Source organism: Chanodichthys erythropterus, chromosome 6 (genome assembly GCF_024489055.1).
Source record: "Chanodichthys erythropterus isolate Z2021 chromosome 6, ASM2448905v1, whole genome shotgun sequence".
NCBI lineage: Eukaryota > Metazoa > Chordata > Actinopteri > Cypriniformes > Xenocyprididae > Chanodichthys > Chanodichthys erythropterus.
This window is the reverse complement of record NC_090226.1, coordinates 4,817,501-4,828,595: the sequence shown is the minus strand read 5'-3', so window position 1 is coordinate 4,828,595 and position 11,095 is coordinate 4,817,501. Positions and strand designations below refer to the sequence as shown.

Here is an 11,095-nt window from a genome sequence, read left to right as displayed (position 1 = left end):
TGCTTCCATTTCTTGCTGTACCCATGCTTCTCTGAACCTAATTTCACTGAAATTACTTTTTCCAATTCAGGTGTGAAAACCTAATTTGGATGCCTAATTTTTGCTGAGTACTTGTTCTGCTGCTTTCGGGTCAACGCCTCTGAAGTCTTGCGCTATATGTAGTGTGCTATGTATACAGCGGGTAAAGACACACACGGATAAGCAAACATCAACAAACCTCGTGTTTGAAATCGAGCTGAAAGTTGTTTGAATGTCTGAACTGCTCGCATGATGAAAAGGAGCTTTTACTGTGTTACTGCTGTGAGACGCACAAGATCTAACAGGGATTTTGTTCATTTGTAACTACATTTTAACATCCCTTGGTGTTTTAAAACACAAAACTGGTTTTAAAGGAATAGAACTAGAACTGAAGAAATAGTTCAGACAAACATGAAAATCCTGTCATCATTTACTCTCATGTGGTTCAAAACCTGTTTGACTTTCTTTCATGGAACAAAAAAAAAAAAGAGATATTTTGCAGTTTCAATAAAGCATGTGTCCATAGAGATCCAAAAATACAAATAGCATAAAAAAGTGTGTTTTTTTTTAGATTTCTACATACAATATAAATATATAAGATGAAAAACAAACTTAAAAAACTTCAAATAAAAGTAGACAAGTTAGACTGAAAGTTTAAATACTAAAACTAACACTGAAATAAAAATAAATGAATGCTATGTAGAAACTTTAGGAAACTAATACAAATGGCAAAATTACTAAAATGAAAACAATATATTAAAAAAGCTAATTCCAAATATTAATAAATACTATAATAATACTAAAATAACGCTAGCATGAAACATCCTGAAATGCTGTATTTCGAGGTGAACGCAAATGAGAATCGAGAGCTAGAGAGGAGGGAAATATACTCAATAATGAATTAGAAATGACTTCAGTTTCATTCTGCTCCTCACAAAACCTATTGAAAAACAGCGCACAAGACATATGAACTATTTAATGATCATTTTATGATGCTTTTTTGTCATTTTTGGATCTAGACAGTCCATAGCCTTCACTTTCATTATATGGAAAAGAGCAGCTTGGACATTCAGCAAAATGTCTCATTTTGTGTTTCACACAAGAAAGAAATTTGTGCAATGCAAAATTTGAGATCTTAATGAGTTTTTTTTAATTGCTGGTTTTGGACAGTTTTTGGACAAAATATTATACATTTATTTAAGAATGTATTTTAGATGTAACTTAAGTCTCTGGTGTCCCCAGAATGTGTCTGTGGAGTTTCAGCTCAAAATACCCCACTGATCATTTATTATAGCTTGTTAAATATGCCTCTATTTGGGTGTGACATCGTTTTTGTGTGTGTCCATTTAAATGCAAATGAGCTGCTGCTCCCCACCCCCTTTCCAGAAGAGGGCGGAGCTTTAACAGCTCACGCTCCGGTTGCTCAACAACAACAAAGCTGGAGAATCCCACACAGCCAAAATGAGGATTGTCAGTAACGGTGTTCAGCCTTACATTGTTCAAACCGGATTCGACACTGATGGAGAGACTCAGGAAGAAGTTACAACTTTTAGACGTTTCTGAATGGTTAGTGGATAAATTTATGTAGTTGCTGTGGAGTTGATTCAACTCATCCACTAGCATGTGCCGTCATGTTAATCTTTTGTGCAAATTCAGTGTTGAATTGATCCAGTCCGATGTAAAATGACAGCATGACAACAACACTCTACTAAAACAACTCTTTCTCTTCTCTAAAGCAGCCCAACATGGCCTCACCCCCTTTGTTGCATGTTCCTGGGGGCGGGGTTTATGTAAATTTTAGGGTTATTGATGTCACTAACCCGGCAAGAAGCTCGTTATAGTCCCTACCAGCCGTTTGTTGTAGTCCTTAAACAGCCAATTCTTTAAAAGAAAATACCCTCCTTTGCATTGAACTTTGAGCTTCGTAACTTTGCAGATGTTGTTTATGATCAAACAGCAACATTACAAACTAACTAAAAGTTAAAAAAATTAAATCATAATCAACAACCCATTTTAAGACTTATTTTTAGAGAATACATCTTCAACTGTGCATTTTGTACTGCACTGACTGAATTGTCAGACTTCTTTTTAAGTATAAACAAGAATTTTTTATTTTTTTTTAAACGGACAGTAAATACTGATAAAAATATATGAAAACAAGTGCTAATAGTACAAGTCATTATGCAACGTTGCTTCAAGTAAATGAACATGTTTTCCTGTTTAATTTTCTAAAAAATCTTTAAAACAAGACAATAACACTCATTAAAAACACTTAATAATCTCTAATGAGGTCTTTTAACAGTGTATTTCTCTAATAAACCTAAATCAACAACTGACTAGCAAGTGAAAACCAGCATGTTTTCAAAGCTCTTCCTTAATTAGTCTATGCTGATGTGTTTGATAACTTTCTTCCTAGCACACACTAATAACCCAGGCTCATGTGAAGATGGTAAACCACAAAGCAGGAAAAAAAACCCAAAGTTTGACAGCTTAGTACAGTGAAATGCTGTTTAACCTTCCACTAGACAGATCAGCTAATTAACAGCATCCACAAAACACACACACTCTATTGGTCCACAGCCATATTGAACAAGCTCCGGTGTGAAAGAATCATTCTCTCGGCAGGCAGAGAGGGCTTGTGTGATGAAACGCTCTGATTGGCCGTTGCTATAACAATAGGGGAGGAGAGACAGCCAAGTGGGGGTGGAGACCCAGCATGATTATAAAATCCTTCAGTGAGACACATTTGCTTCCTGTATGATTTTATTTTTTATTTATTTTCTGTTATGTTTCCCACATCTCCTCCTGTCAGAAGGGTCTCTCATGAGCAGAAGTAGGAGGGAGCGCAGCGAGGGGACGCAAGATAAACGCCTGTGCCTGTGTCTACTGCATGCACGCATGCACGCGTGCTGCAGACTAAATAAGACACCTCCAGTTTTGGATTATCTGTCTGCCGGTGCGCTGACTGCCTCCAGACCTGGAGGCCGCCCTCCTCCTCCTCTTTCTCCTCCCTTTCACACTGAAGGAAGAGTAGAGTAAGAGACGGTATACTGTTTGCCTCCTGCAGACTTCAACCACTCCTGTGAGTATGCAACCGTGTATGTGTTGTTACATGAACTGTCATGACTTTATGACGTGCTTGAGATGATTCTGACTGTGTATACACTTAAATGCACTGCTGTTGTTGTTGGTATTAAGATCTGAACTGAAGCCTTCTGATTAAAGGGATCTACATGTAGCGCTCGATTAATGCCGTAAACGTGCTCTTTCCCTTCAGGTTTTGCTCATCTTAGTAAACCCACATGCAGGCGTTAGGCTGACGCGCGCTGACGCAACATATGTGGCTTCGGGGTCATGTGTGTTCAAAGCCTGATGCACTCATGATTCACAGCTGCATGCACACTATACAGGACTATAGATTTGCCCGAGAGTGTCCTGAGAACGGCGAGATGCTTTAAAGTGACACATTTCAATGTTTACATAACACGCCTGCTTATTGAAGCCTATCTGACAGCACACACAGCACTCGAACGCACAAATAGAGTCGGTCAATAACATTAGTGTGAAGCAGGACCAGAGAGAAGCCACAATAGGTGGCTGGCGGTGGCTCATTAGTGCAGAAAGGAGCTATTAATAAACGAGTCATGCATCTTGAAGTAAATCAGCCCACTAGCAGTGGCTGTACTTTTAAAAATAAAGCTTCTCTGTGCTTATCGAGGCCGTTTTGGGCTGTACGCTCTTAAAAATAAAGGTTCTTTATTGGCATTGATGGTTCCACGAAGAACCTTTAACATCCATGGAATATTTCCATTTCACAAGTTTCTTTACAGTGGAAAAAAAGTTCTTTAGATTATTACAAAGAAAAAAAAAATCTTTTAAGAACTGATCACTGAAAGGTGCTTTGGGGAACCAAAAATGGTTCATCTATGGCATCTCTGAGAAAACCTTAATGTTTTAACCTTTGTTTTTAAGAGTGTACAGGCTTCTTGAGTTAGCGATGTGGTGCTTACGAAAGTAAAAAACTACTGTTTTGGTTTCTGGAGCTTCAAAGCAACAGTATATGTGATGGTTTTCTACAGAACAAGAGTAAAAAGTTGTTTGAAAAACTTTAAAAAGCTGTAAATCCTTCTTTTAAAGAGCAGATCATGATTTGGTCTCCTGTCAAAGCATGAATTCACAAGCAAACCTCACTTTCGCAACTCTTCAGCTTAGATCTCGAAATGCTTATGTGATCACAAATGATCCATGGCTGGTTGTTCAGCATATTTATATTTGCTTGAGGGACAATTACTTGCATTAACTTAAATGTTAAAATAACCGGAATTGAGCAAATGTTGCCTGTGAGACTTTTAAGATAAGATCCAATTAAGCAAGGTCCTCTGGTCTTGTTGGAACTTAAAGGAGTAGTTCACATAATTCACTCAACCCCATGTGATCCAAGATGTTTATGCCTTTCTGTCTTCAGTCGAAATGAAATTATGGTATTTGAGGAAAACATTCCAGGATTTTTCTCCATATAGTGGACTTTAACAGGGTACAACGAGTTGAATGTCAAAAATGCAGTTTCAGTGCAGCTTCAAAGGGCTCTACATGATCCCAGACGAGGAATAAGGTTCTTATATAGTGAAACAAACAGTAATTTTCTAAAAAAAAAGAAGTTTATATACTTTTTAACCACAAATGCTCATCTTGCACTAGTTCTGCGATGCATCACGGATTACATAATCACTTTGGAAAGGTCATGGGTGATGTAGGCAGAAGTACTGAACAAGTGTTTACAAAGTGAACAGCCTTTACAAGAGAAAAAAAAAAAAAAAAAAAAAAAGGTACAACAAAGATATCAGAGTTTTTTGCCCTACCGTGACCTTTCCAACGTGATTACGTAATGCATGGCCCATTGCAGACAATGACCAAAAGTTTTGCTAGATAAGACTCTTATTCCTCATCTGGGATCGTGTAGAGCCCATTGAAAGCTGCATTGAAAGTGCAATTTGGACCTTCAACTGATTGAACCCCAGTAGTGTTGTCAAAAGTACCGACTTCGGAACCTAGTCGGTAGTGGAATTTTAAAAACGTGATGCTTTGAGCGCTGTTGAGTGGATTCGTAAACATCTCTGATTGGCCGTTGTTTTCACGGCTCATCGGATATGTCTGTGATAGGCTTCAATGATCGACGCTGTAAAAACGTTGTAAATAGTCATCAATTAATCTCTTCACTAAGTGCTTACACAGATACACACGGGAGCGTTTGAAAGCAGGCGTCTATCGCGGATCGGTCCACTGTTAGACGCCTGCTTTCAATCGCTCGCGCTCCCACTTTCAAAACGCTTTCAAATTCAAACACTTCCGTGTGCTTTCAAATGCTCCCACGCGTTGATCATTGTAGCCAATTACAGGCATATCCGATGAGCGCGTCAACACAATGGCCAATCAGAGATGTTTATGAATCCGCTCAACAGCGCTCAAAGCATCACGTTTTTAATATTTCAGTACCGATAGGTACCGAAGTCGGTACTTTTGACAACACTAAACCCCAGTGAAGTCCACTATATGGAGAAAAATCCTGGAATGTTTTCCTCAAAAACCTTAATTCATTTTCGACTGAAAAAAGAAAAACAAACATCTTGGATGAAATGGGGGGTGAGTAAATTATCAGGAAATTTTAATTCTGAAGTGAACTAATCCTTTAATGAGAAATATTCGAGTTCATACTGAGATATTTGACTTTTGAATGCATATGTTGGTATCTTGGCAAATTTGAGCCTAGTTTAAGACCTCTTCTGAAACACTAGAGACACATGAGTGTACTGGAGAAAAAGCAAAAGCCTCTATTTCATCTACATTCTGTCTAGAAGAAACAACTGAGATATTAAAGTGATCTCATATTATGTGTGTGTGTGTGTGTGTGTGTGTGTGTGTGTGTGTGTGTGTGTGTGTGTGTGTGTGTGTGTGTGTGTGCCTTCCTATGAGCGGAAAGCCAGTGGAATTAATAATAGAAATGGGTATTTTCAGTTAGTCACTCAGTTTCCTCATAATTTGCTCCACAAACTTTACTCCATGTCTGGAAGATAACCTTCCTTTAATAGACAGAGAGAATATGAGGTCAAACCTGTGATGTGGTGAAGAGAACAACATTATGTAAGTTTATGAGTTCCTTTATAGGATGAGAATATGACAGATATTATCACCTCAGTCTAGACAGCCAGCATTTCCTCTCAAAGCTAAATTGTGTATTCAGAAGGAGCAATTGTGGTTTGTTGGTTTTCTAACTCGGTTAATTTCCTTCCTCAATTGTGAAGGTTTACTTCGAGAAGGTGATTGAAGATAATTGCGCAAAAGGGCCTAGGAGGACAGCATCAAATGAGAGGTTTTATTGCTCATTTTAGATAAACGGTGCGCCTCTCATATAGTGATGGTTGCAAAGGCTGCTGTGACGCAGAAGAATGTCCTAAGCAAAACGTATCGTATATCATGTGCTCAGATCCGGTGATGTTAATGGCTCTGTGTAAGTGAGCAAAGTATCAGGAAACAACAAAAGCTCCTTCAAGAATTTCCCTGTGGTTTGTACCCAAGCTGGGATACAATTTCAGACCCCTGTGATTATGAAGAAGTGCTTTTTGCTTTTCTTCTCCGCCTTTGAAATGGAAATGACACAAAGGGAGAATGAATATGCACAAACACCGCCCAGTATTGTGGATGATTCTCATTAGTCAAAAGAGCTGCTGTGCTTTGATGGCGACAGGAAGATGAGAACAAGGTCGACCCAATATGGACACCAGGGTACAGGCCTGGGGCGACGCAGAGCTCTTCGTTCAACCTCTTCACCATCTGCCCTCTCACAGTCTCTCGCCACACTGGCATCAGTGCTCACGGCCCTGTGAACTAATAACCTCTTAACACCGCTTGCAAGCGTTTCTGAGTAACGTTCACACCACTGACAGATTTATCACTCAAAACAAGATGCTGGATTTTGGCGGTGATAAAGTGCAGATGTCAATGAAAGTTTGCAATAGGAATGGGTTGTATGTTATACTGAAGTTCCCTCAGGTTTCAAATAAAATGAAAATATTAAAATTAACATTTGCACCAGTATCAAATCAGCATATTAGAATTATTTCTAAAGGATCATGTGACACTGAAGACTGGAGTAATGGCTGATGAAAATTCAGCTTTGCATCAGAGAAATAAATTACATTTTAAAGTATATTAAAATAGAAAACCATTATTTTAAATTGTAATAATATTTCACAATATTACTGTTTTTTCTTTATTTTTGATCAAATAAATGCAGCCTTAATAAGCATAAGAGACTTCTTTCAAAAACATAAAAAATAGTAATGTATATTATATTATATTATATTATATTATATTATATTATATTATATTATATATATATATATATATATATATATATATTATATATATATATATATATATATATATATATATATACACACACATACACACATACATACATACATACATACATACATACATACACACACACATTACTCTACACACTCTAAAAAATGCTGGGTTGTTTCAACCCAAATTTGGGTCAAAAATTGACAAACATTTTAAATTGAATTTTTTAATTAAAATTTTTAACCCAATTGTTTTGTCCATATTTGACCCAAATTTTGGTTGAAACAACCCAAATAATCAATCACTGCAAATAAAAAAAGTTATTATACAGGTATATGACATTTATGGTAATTGGTATTACACTTTTAGCTATTGCTTATTAGCACTTTTAAAGAACATATTAAAGCCTTATTCTGCATGACCTTATTCCTTAATCCTACGCAATACCTAAATTTAATCACTACAAAAACTACCTTACTAACTATTAATAAACAGTAAATTAGGAGGCAAAAGTTGTAGTTAATAGTGAATACGTGCTCCCTATACTGAAGTGTTACCACATATATTAGTTACAAGTTAAGAAAAAAATACTTTAAAGCAGTAAAACAAATATTATAAAACAACTAAAGCAACTAAACTCTGTATACGTCCTGTTCTATACATTAAATAACGTAAAGCAGAATCTCTAGCAGTCCATGTATCTTCATATCCTCACACCACCCAGCCCGAGTTTACACTACACTTAATCAGTAAATTGCATGTTGATATGTAAGCAAGTGCTTCAACTCATGTGCAACTGGAATAATGAGCCATTAAGACTCGGCTAATTACATTCACAGAGAGACACACCATGCTCTATTGTAGAAATACAGTCAGTGTGAAAATAATATCGTGACTTTGTTGATTTTTTTTTATTTTAATTTCGTTTAACATAACTTGAACTGTATTTTGATGCACAGCTAGATAACAATCAGTGATCATTTTGATTCTATACTTTTGAATATATGCTATAAAATGCTAAAAACAAACAAACTGCTATCAATTCTAGCAGCAGTAGATTGAAAACAGTGCATTAAGTCCCACCTCAATCTTTCTGCTTTAACTTCTTTTGGGAGATTCAAACCTCTCCCTTATTTGTAACTCGCACCCTGAACAGTCATGGAGAGAAAGAGTGAGAGAAAAAGAGAGATACACTATTGATCTGCACAGACTAATTATGGTGTTTAAGGTCTCTATAGGGCACCGATTGATTTACTAGAAATAACTTATAGGACTGAGTGCTTATTGATCAAGCGTTGCTTCAGAGCTCTGATGACATCACTATAAATCTGTGAGTGATTACAGGAGATTAATGGTGTGCTAGAGTCTAGACAAATAATTAAACCCTTATAATTGAACCCACAACTGCTACAGTTATTTATTACACAGCATATGGCACAGGGAGACAAAGGTTGTCCATTCAGTGTATTTTAATTATTACGGGCAAAGGTAATCTACTGTGTACTGTGTATTTTAGAACCACCTATGCATGCATACATCTGCTCAGCATGTCTGTAGCAAATTAGAGCTGCTTTTGCTACAGAGCAAAATGTATTCTCTGTTGCAGTACAAATAATAGGAATAGTCTGATGCAAGGCTTTTCAATCCTGCTCCAGGAAGGCCACTGTTCTGCAAAGTTTAGCTCCAAGCCCAATTAAATACACCTGAACCAGCTAATCAACATCTTACTAGGCATACTAGAAACTTCTAGGCAGGTGTGTTAAAGGGATGTATTATGCCCTATAATATAATGTAATATAAGTCTCTGGTGCCCCTAGTATGCGTCTGTGAAGTTTCAGCTCAAAATCCCCCACAGATCATTTATTATAGCTTGTCAAATTTGCCCCTATATGGGTGCGAGCAAAAACACGGCATTTTTGTGTGTGTCCCTTTAAATGCAAATGAGCTGCTGCCCCCTTTCCAGAAGAGGGCGGAGCTTTAACAGCTCAACAACAACAAAGCTGGAGAATCTCACGCAGCCAAAATGAGGATTGTCAGTAACGGTGTTCAGCCTTACATTGTTCAAACCGGAGTCGACACTGATGGAGAGACTCAGGAAGAAGTTACAACTTTTAGAATGAAACTGGACGTTTCTGAATGGTTAGTGGATAAATTTATGTAGTTGCTGTGGAGTTGATTCAACTCATCCACTAGCATGTGTCGTCATGTTAATCTTTTGTGCAAATCCAGTGTTGAATTGACCCTCGTTTGTGAAGCAGTTTGATGTAAAATGATGGCATGACGACAACACTCTACTACAACAACTCTTCCTCTTTTTCTAATGGCACTTTTCCACTGCGTGGAACAACTCTGCTCGACTCGCCTCAGTTCAGTTTGGTTCGATTCGACACGGCTCACTTACTTTCGGTATGCTTTTCCAATGCAGTTTAGTACAGCTTCAAAGTGTGTGGGATTATAGACTGATTGTCATAGTTGCGCCACCTCTACTGCCGTGGATCCGCTCCTCGTCTACCAACGATTCTGCACCTCGTCTACTGACCACGATACAGCCATTTCTTTTTTCCAGTTGCGTGCGATGGTCGCTCAAAGCAAGTCGTTTAAAAGAAAAAAGGCACGCAAACAAATAATACTGTGGTGGCTGTTACTGACTAATTAAATCTAGCCGGTTTGGTGTCTTGTATTTCAAATCCAATGACGATGGTAGTGACGATTCTCTCTGACCAATCAGTGACCTGCAGCGTTTACATGTCACAGTATCGGTTCGTACCGAACCATATCATGCAGTGGAAAAGCACCATAAAGCAGACCAACATGGGCTAAATAGTGCTCTGTGCTCATCTGTGCAGCCAACGACAGAACAGTTAACATGCTTTGTTCAAACTTTGGCCATGGCATTAGAACTGTTACACTGTTGACGCTTGTGAAAACAAAATGGCGGCGACATGGGTGTAAACGTGCAGATTAAGGGGCGGTAATATTATAATAAGATCCCCTTCCTACGTCACAAGGGGAGCGAAATCTGAGCAGCTCGTTTTTCACATGCTTGCAGAGAAAGGCTTACCAAAACTAAGTTACTAGGTTGTCCTTTTTCACGTTTTCTGGGTTGGTAGACACACTGGGGACTCGATTAAAGAACTTAAAGGTGAACTAGAATGTTCTTTCACAAGATGTAATATAAGTATAAGGTGTCACCTGAATGTGTCTGAAGTTTCAGCTTAAAATACCCCATAGATTTTTTTTAATTAATTTTTTTAACTGCCTATTTTGGGGCATCATTAACTATGCACCGATTCAGGCTGTGGCCCCTTTAAATCTCACGTTCCCTGCCCCCCCTAGGGCACCTTTAAACACGGAAAAAGTCAGATTTTCATGATATGTCCCCTTTAAGGCAAGTTGGAGCTAAATTCTGCAGGACAGTGTTTGGACACCCCTGGTTTGGACACCCCTGGTCTGATAGATAGGCTCATTTATGGTATTTGTCAAGTCAAACATTAAAAAAAACACTCACAACACCCAGGCAAATGTCTAGCAATGCACCAAAACCACCTTAGAACACCCGAGCAACTACTTAAACTGGCAAAACACACACACACACACACACACACACACACACACACACACTCTAATACCGCCACAGCAACAAAGCAAGTAATGCACTAAAAATCACTCAGAATACCCGAGCAACCACACAGCAATGCACAAACCACTCTGA

The 11,095-nt window shown here is 38.0% G+C and overlaps 1 protein-coding gene across 1 annotated transcript in view; it reads left to right on the top strand.

Annotated features, from left to right (window-relative positions):
* The first annotated feature begins 2,977 nt into the window (after positions 1 to 2,977).
* The window catches only part of cdk18 (cyclin dependent kinase 18), a 74,279-nt gene continuing 66,161 nt past the window's right edge, over positions 2,978 to 11,095 (top strand). Inside the window, exon 1 of the mRNA XM_067387132.1 lies at positions 2,978 to 3,100. The gene's annotated coding sequence lies outside the window, so the exon portion shown is untranslated. The remainder of the gene's footprint in view (positions 3,101 to 11,095) is intronic.